Source organism: Budorcas taxicolor, chromosome 2 (assembly GCF_023091745.1).
Source record: "Budorcas taxicolor isolate Tak-1 chromosome 2, Takin1.1, whole genome shotgun sequence".
Classification (NCBI taxonomy): Eukaryota; Metazoa; Chordata; class Mammalia; order Artiodactyla; family Bovidae; genus Budorcas; species Budorcas taxicolor.
This window is the reverse complement of record NC_068911.1, coordinates 114,520,213-114,529,311: the sequence shown is the minus strand read 5'-3', so window position 1 is coordinate 114,529,311 and position 9,099 is coordinate 114,520,213.

The following is a 9,099-nucleotide window of genomic DNA, read 5'->3' as shown; positions in this document are numbered from 1 at the left end:
CATATAGGATTGTTTCTTCCATGTTGAATTTTTTTTCTAAGCTTTAAAGTATATGTATTTTCCCTTTTTTTCACTCATGCATTTTTAATTTATTTTTTATTGAAGTATAATTGCTTTACAGAATTTTGTTGTTTTCTGTCAAACCTTGACATGAATCAGCCATAGGTATACATATATCCCTCCCTTTTGAACCTCCCTCCCATCTCGCACCCTATCCCCTTCCTCTAAGTTGATATAGAGCCCCTGTTTGAGTTTCCTGAATCATACAGCAAATTCCTGTTGCATATCTATTTTACATATGGCAATGTAAGTTTCCATGTTACTCTTTCCATACATTTCATCCTCTCCTCCCCTCTCCCCATGTCCATAAGTCTATTCTCTATGTCTGTTTCTATTGCTGCCCTGCAAATGAATTCTTCAGTACCATTTTTCTACATTCAATATATGTGCATTAGAATAAGATATTTACATTTCTCTTTCTGACTCACTTCACTCTGTATAATAGGTTCTGGGGTTCATCCACCTCATCAGAATTGATTCAAATATGCTCCTTTTTATGGCTGAGTAATATTCCATTGTGTATATATACCACAACTTCTTTATCCATTCATGTTGATGGACATCTAGGTTGCTTCCATATTCTACCTATTGTAAATAGTGCTGCAATGAACAATGAGATACGTGTGTCTTTTTCAATTTTGGCTTCCTTGGTGTATATGTCTAGGAGTGGGATTGCTGGGTCATATGGTGGTTTTATTCCTAGTTTTTTAAGGACTCTCCATACCATCTTCCATAATGGCTGTATCAATTTACATTCCCACCAACAGCATAAAGGCATTCCCTTTTCTGCACACCCTCTCCAGAATTTATTGTTTGTAGACTTTTTTATGATGGCCATTCTGATCAGTATGAAATGATATCTCATTGTGGTTTTGATTGGCATTCCTCTAATAATGAGTGATGTTGAGCATCTTTTCATGTGTTTGTTAGCCATCTGTATGTCTTCTTTGGAGAATGTCTGTTTAGGTCTTTCTCCCACTTTTTGATTGGGTTGCTTGTTTTCCTGGTATTGAGCTGCTTGTATATTTTGGAAATTAATCCTTTGTCAGTTGCTTCACTTATTATTTTCTCCCATTCTGAGGGTTGTCTTTTCACCTTGCTTATAGTTTCCTTTGCTGTGCAAAAGCTTTTAAGTTTAATCAGGTCCCACTTGTTTACTTCTGTTTTTATTTCCATTACTCTAGGAAGTGGGTCATAGAGGATCTTGCTTTGATTTATGTCATGGAGTGTTCTGCCTATGTTTTCCTCTAAGAGTTTTATAGTTTCTGGTCTTACATTTAGATCTTTAATCCATTTTGAGTTTATCTTTCTGTATGGTGTTAGAATGTGTTCTAATTTCATTCTTTTATATGTAGCTGTCCAGTTTTCCCAGTACCATTTATTGAAGAAGCTGTCTTTGCCCCATTATATGTTCTTGCCTCCTTTATCAAAAATAAGGCACCCATAGGTGCATGGGTTTATTCCTGGGCTTTCAATCTTATTCCACTGGTCTATATTTCTGTTTGTGTGCCAGTACCATACTGTCTTGATGACTGTAACTCTGTAGTATAATCTGAAGTCAGGAAGGTTGATTCCTCCAGCTCCATTCTTGTCTCTCAAGACTGCTTTGGCTATTCAAGGTCCTTTGTGTTTCCATATGAAGTGTGAAATATTGTGTTCTAGTTCTGTGAAAAATGCCATTGGCAATTTGATAGGGATCGCATTGCATCTGTAGATTACATTTGGTAGTATAGTCACTTTCACAGTTAATTCTTCCTACCCAGTAACGTGGAATATTTTTATCTGTTTATGTCATCTTTGATTTCTTTCATTAGTGTCTTATAACTTTCTGTGTATAGTTCTTTTGTATCCTAAGTTTATTCCTACGTATTTAATTCTTTTCGTTGCAATGCTGAATGGGATTGATTCCTGAATTCTCTTTCTGATTTTTCATTGCTAGTATATAGAAATGCAAGTGATTTCTGTGTATTGATTTTGTATCCTGCAACTTTGCTAAATTCACTGATTAGCTGTAGTAATTTTTTGATACTATCTTTAGTGTTTTCTATATACAGTATCATGCCATCTGCAAACAGTGAGAGTTTTACTTCTTTTCTTTTTTTTTTTTTTACTTCTTTTCTAATCTGGATTCCTTTTATTTCTTTTTCTTCTCTGATTGCTAAAGCTAGGACTTCCACAACTATGTTGAATAATAGTAGTGAAAGTGGATATATTTGTCTTGTTCCTAATCTTAGGGGAAATGCTTTCAGTTTTTCACCATTGAGAATAACGTTTGCTGTAGGCTTATCACATAGGGTCTTTACTATGTTGAGGTAGGTTCCTTCTATGCCCATTTTTTGAAGAGTTTTCATCATAAATGGGTGCTGGATTTTGTCAAAGGCTTTTTCTGCATCTACTGAGATAATTATATGGTTTTCATCTTTCAGTTTGTTAATATGGTGTATCACATGGATTGATTTGCATATATTGAAGAATCCCTGCATTCCTAGAATAAAACTATCTTGATCATGATGTATGAGCTTTTAGATGTGTTGCTGAATTCTGTTTGCTAAAATTTTTTTGAGGATTTTTGCATCTATGTTCGTCAGTGATATTAGCCTACAGTTTTCTTTTTTTGTGTTGTCTTTGTCTGGTTTTGGTATCAGGATGATGGTGGCCTTGTAGAATGACTTTGGAAGTGTTCCTTCCTCTGCAATTTTTAAAAAGAGTTTTAGAAGGATAGGCATTAACTCTTGTCTGAATGTTTGATAGAACTCTCCTGTGATGCCATCTGGCCCTGGGCTTTTGTTTTTTGGGATACTTTTGATCACAGCTTCAATTTCAGTGCTTGTGACTGGGTTATTCATAATTTCTATTCTTCCTGGTTCAGTCTTCCTGGTTCAGTCTTTTCTAAGAATCTGTCCGTTTCTTCCAGGTTATCCATTTTATTGCCATAGAGTTGTTCATAATAATCTCTTATAATCCTTTGTATTTTTGCATTGTCTGTTGTAACCGCTCCTTTTTTCATTTTTAATTTTGTTGATTTGATTCTTCTCTCTTCTTTTCCTGATGAGTCTGGCTAAAGGTCTGACAATTCTATCTTCTCAAAGAGCCAGCTTTTAATTTTATTAATCTTAATTATTTTTTTCTTTCACTTCTTTTCATTTATTTGCTTGGATCTTTATGATTTCTTTCCTTTTACTAATTTGGGGGTGGGGGGTTGTTCTTCTTTTTCCAGTTGTTTTAGGTGTAAAGTTAGGTTGTCTGTTTAACGTTTTTCTTATTCCCTGAGGTTGGATTGTATTGCTATAAACTTCCCTCTTAGAACTGCTTTTGCTGCATCCCATAGGTTTTGAGTTGTTGTGTTTTCATTGTCATTTGTTTCTAGAAATTTTTTGGCTTCCTTTTTGATTTCTTTAGTAACCTGTTGGTTATTTAGAAACATGTTGTTTAATTTCCATGTGTTTGTCTTTCTTACAGTTTTTTTTTTCTTATAATTGATATCTAGTCTCATAGTGTTGTGGTTGAAGAAGATGCTTGACACAATTTCAATTTTCTTAAATGTATTGAGGTTTGATTTGTGACCCAAGATGTGGTCTATCCTGGAGAATGTTCCATGTGCACTTGGGAAGACAGTATATCTTTTTGCATTTGAATGGAATGTCCTGAAGATATCAATGAGAGCCATCTCATCTAGTGTATCATTTAAGACTTGTGTTTCCTTATTAATTTTCTGTTTTGAAGATCTGTCCATTGGTGTGAGTAAGGTGTTAAAGTCTCCTACTAATTACTGTGTTACTGTCAGTTTCTCCTTTTATGTCTGTTAGTGTTTGTCTTATGTATTGAGGGGCTCCTGTGTTGGTTGCAGATATTTACAACTGTTATGTCTTCCTCTTGGATTGATCCCTTGATCATTACGTATTGTCCTTCCTTATCGCTTGTGATCTTTATTTTAAGGTCTATTTTGTCTGATATGAGGATTGCTACTCCAGCTTTCTTTTGCTTCCCATTTGCACGAAATATACTTTTCCACCCTCTCACTTTCAGTCTAAATGTGTCTTTAGGTCTGAAGTGGGTTTTAAACTATTATATATTTTCTGAGTCTATAACTATATTTTCTAAAAATAACAAAGTCACCATTTTCTTTTAAGCATTTATATCTCTTATTTTTTCTCTTGCCCTGTTATAACAGCTAATACTTCTACCAAAATATTAAATAGTAATTATGATGATATTGTCTTTGTTTTATTCCTAGTTTTAAAGGAAACATTTCTACTAGTCTTCTCTAAATATGATACTGACTTTTGGTTTGAACACACAGACAGAGATATTTAATTATTTCTGTTTTACTATGACTTTTTGGGTTGCTATTCTCATAGTTAGGAATAAGTATTATTTCTTTATCATATTAAGAACTTGGTCTATCTATTCCTGTTTTTACTGTTTTTTGTTTTTTTTTTAATTTCAGGAATAAATATTTAGTGAAGTTCCTTTTTAATACATGTTGATATTATCAACTTTTGACATAATAATGTGGTGTATTCCATTTTTAGATATTTGCATTTTGAACTCCCAGGTTGAATCCTTATTGTTGAAGCATATTATTCTTAATTTTTGTAGTTCTGAATACTCTCTTATGCTGACATTTTATGAATTCCCACTTTATGTGCATTCAAATTGATAAGTGAGATTCAGCTACAGTTTGTGTTTGTGCATGAGTATTTGTATGGGTGTGTCTGTGTAAGTTGTCTTGTCAGTATTTGGTTTAATTTTATTAGTTGTTTACTTAGTGCCACCTTCACAAGCCTTTGACTCCCTTCAGGGGAAAACTGTGGCTGAATCATCCCTGAACCCTTAGCACCTAGCAGTGCTTAGCATTGAAACGCCACTCAGCACTTGCTCAGAGGGTTTACTTAGTGGTAGCGCTGCCAAATCAAATATCATATTAGTGTAAGTCTGTTCCAAATATGGTACGGAGCATACTGATACTATACAATTATTTGTTGTTTATCTGAAATTCAAGTTTAGCTGGGTGTCTTATAATTTTATTTGCTAAACCTGGCAACTCTAGTTTTTGGAACAAAGAAAGAAATCAGAAGTGCTCCAAAGAGTCAAATGATGAAGGTTTCCTAGATGACCCCTTGGACTGTAGCCTGCCAGGTTCCTCTGTCCATGGGATTCTCCAGGCAAGAATACTGGAGTAGGCAGCTATTTCCTTCTCCATGGTATCTTCCCTATCCAAGGATCCAACCCAGGTATCCTGCATTGCAGGCAGATTCTTTATAGTCTGAGTCACCAGAAAAGCCCTTTTTTCTTATACTTTTATTTGCTAAATCTGCAAACTCTAGTTTTTGGAACAAAGAAGGAAATACTATGGTGAACACCTGCACCAAAATGATATTGTCTGAGACCACAATCCCACTGATCTCTCAGAGGCATCCAAAGAGCCAGTGATGAAAGTTTCCTAGTCCTAGGAGCCTCTGAGGCTGAACTTCGAGGGACTGTTTGTGGGAACTGAAACCAACACCTCTGGATATGCACTATTGGTCTGTCTTGTGGTTGGAGTGCTTGCCTGGCTCTGGAATGTTACTATCATAAAAAGAGGGGGAAAAAAGAGTAGACCACGCTGGCTTTATGGCAATGACTAATGCAATAAAAGAGAAAAACAAGTAAATGGGCATGTTTAGTGAATGAAAGTAGTGATTTCTTCTTTTTATTTCTTTCCCTTTGGCACTTGGCTGAGACACTCAGAATAAAGCTCCTAAGCCTTGTCACGCTCAATGGAAACAATAAGCAGACCAACAAAGACTTAAGTGTGGCCATGTAGACATCAAGTCATCCTTAATTAGGCCCAGAGAAAACCATCTGCTGGGCGAGCCCAGCGGAGGCCAAAGCTGGTGGCTGCCCTGCCCTCACTAGCTCCACCCTGGGGAGATGTTGGGTTGCAGCCCCATTTGGCTCCTTTCCCACAAGCTGATGCACCAGTCATCAGAAAGGAGAGGGTTCGTTTGGCTGGTATGTGGGTGGAGGCCTGTCACTGAAGGGGATTTCCCAAGCAAGAAACAATTGGAGGACCTCGGGGATGGGAGAGAAGTAGCAATGCTAAAATTTCCTGTTGGCTGGCCATTTCAGTGTGACAAGTCCTCGATCTCATTTGGTTTGTCTTTTAATCAAAATAATCCACACTTAGCTTTGCATTATGTGTCCCTTCCTATTTCTCAGGTTCATCCCTCAGTATTATCCCCCTACCCTTGCCAAGTATAATCTGCTCTTTCTCACTTCCTAGGAGGTTCCTCTGTCCATGGCATTCTCCAGGCAAGAATACTGGAGTAGGCAGCCATTCCCTTCTCCATGGTATCTTCCCTACCCAAGGATCCAACCCAAGTATGCTGCATTGCAGGCAGGCAGATTTCTCACTTCCCAGGAGGCACCATGTTCTCACCTGGACCCCTGAGCATACTTCTGGCCCTGCTTGTAGATCTCTTCAAGTCATTATTGCCTCAAAGAGACATTCCCAACCCTCCAGATGCAGTGACATGGATGTGCTTCAGTGCTCCAGCAGGGATTGGTCGTGCCTGCAAGCCAGGCCTCAGCACACACTTTGCACTGAAATTGCTATGTGTCTGTTTCTTCAACTTCCCTGTGACCTTGTTGAAGGTGAGAACCATGCAATAGATTGCTGCATACCCCTGGACCAAATCCCTCATGCAGCAGGACATCAACAATTAATAAGTTTTAAAAGTTCAATAAATAATGGTGCAGGCTTCCCCCAAAAGAAGAAGAAAGGATGTTCCAGGCCTGGGGCACAATCCCAAACTTAGTGAGCCAGTGTGATATATGTTTAGTCACTCAGTCATGTCCGATTCTTTGTGGCCCCATGAATAGTAGACCACCAGGCTCCTCTGTCCATGTCCTTTGTCCATATTCAAAAATACTGGAGTAGGTTGCCATTTCCTTCTCCAGCAGTCTGACATGGTTGGTACTTTATTCCATACCATTTAATCCATTGTGACTACGTAGAGGGAGCTCAGCCCTGTGCTGGCTTCCATGTGCACCCCCTGACTTTGAAAACATTGCAGTCTATAGTCCAGTAAGGTGTACATCAACATGAGAACGGCTATGATTAATATTAAGGTAATCTATTTTAAAAAACTTATAGTATAATGAATCAACAGAGTTATGAATTGACAAGACCACATTCAGTGAAATAGCCAGAAGTTTTAAAAGGAAAAATAGTTTATTGAAAAGAAAGCCAATTGGGGTTTGAAATCAGGCTCTACTAATTATAAATTGTGTAACTTCAGGCAAGTGAAAAAAACTCACTGAACCTCAACTTCCTAATGTATAAAATAGTGCATGCATGCTCAGTCACTTCTGTAGTGTCTGACTCTTTGCGATGCTATGGACTGTTGACTGCCAGGCTCCTCTGTCCAACGCATTCTCTAGACAAGAATACTTGAATGGGTTGCCATTTCCTCCTCCAGGGGATCTTTCTGACCCAGGGATTGAACCCATGTCTCTTATGTCTCCTTCACTGGCAAGTAGGTTCTTTACCATTAGCACCATATAAAATAGGGATAAAAGGAAAAGACAAGGGAACATTTCATGCAAAGATGGGCTCGATAAAGGACAGAAATGGTATGGACCTACCAGAAGCAGAAGATATTAAGAAGAGGTGGCAAGAATACACGGAAGAACTGTACAAAAAAGATCTTCACGACCCAGATAATCATGATGATGTGATCACTAATCTAGAACCAGACATCTTGGAATGTGAAGTCAAGTGGGCCTTAGAAAGCATCACTACGAACAAAGCTAGTGAAGATGATGGAATTCCAGTTGAGCTGTTTCAACTCCTGGAAGATGATGCTGTGAAAGTGCTGCACTCAATATGCCAGCAAGTTTGGAAAACTCAGCAGTGGCCACAGGACTGGAAAAGGTCAGTTTTCATTCCAATTCCAAAGAAAGGCAATGCCAAAGAATGCTCAAACTACTGCACAATTGCACTCATCTCACACACTAGTAAAGTAATGTTCAAAATTCTCCAAGCCAGACTTCAGCAATATGTGAACCGTGAACTCCCTGACGTTCAAGCTGGATTAGAAAAGGCAGAGGAACCAGAGATCAAAGTGCCAACATCCGGTGGATCATGGAAAAAGCAAGAGTTCCAGAAAAACATCTATTTCTGCTTTATTGACTATGCCAAAGCCTTTGACTGTGTGGATCACAATACACTGTGGACAATTCTGAAAGAGATGGGAATACCAGACCACCTAAACCTGCCTCTTGAGAAATCTGTATGCAGGTCAGGAAGCAACAGTTAGAACTAGACATGGAACAACAGACTGGTCCCAAATAGGAAAAGGAGTACATCAAGGTTGTATATTGTCACCATGCTTATTTAACTTATATGCAGAGTACATCATGAGAAACGCTGGACTGGAAGAAACACAAGCTGGAATCAAGATTGCCAGGAGAAATATCAATAACCTCAGATAAGCAGATGACACCACCCTTATGGCAGAAAGGGAAGAGGAACTAAAAAGCCTCTTGATGAAAGTGAAAGTGGAGAGTGAAAAAGTTGGCTTAAAGCTCAACATTCAGAAAACGAAGATCATGGCATCTGGTCCTATCATTTCATGGGAAATAAATGGGGAAACAGTAGAAACAGTGTCAGACTTTATTTTTGGGGGCTCCAAAATCACTGCAGATGGTGACTGCAGCCATGAAATTAAAAGACGCTTACTCCTTGGAAGAAAAGTTATGACCATCCTAGATAGTATATTCAAAAGCAGAGACATTACTTTGCCGACTAATGTCCATCTAGTCAAGGCTATGGTTTTTCCAGTAGTCATGTATGGATGTGAGAGTTGGACTGTGAAGAAGGCTGAGGGCGGAAGAATTGATGCGTTTAAACTGTGGTGTTGGAGAAGACTCTTGAGGGTGCCTTGGACTGCAAGGAGATCCAACCAGTCCATTCTGAAGGAGATCAGCCCTGGGATTTCTTTGGAAGGAATGATGCTAAAGCTGAAGCTCCAGTACTTTGGGCACCTCATGCGA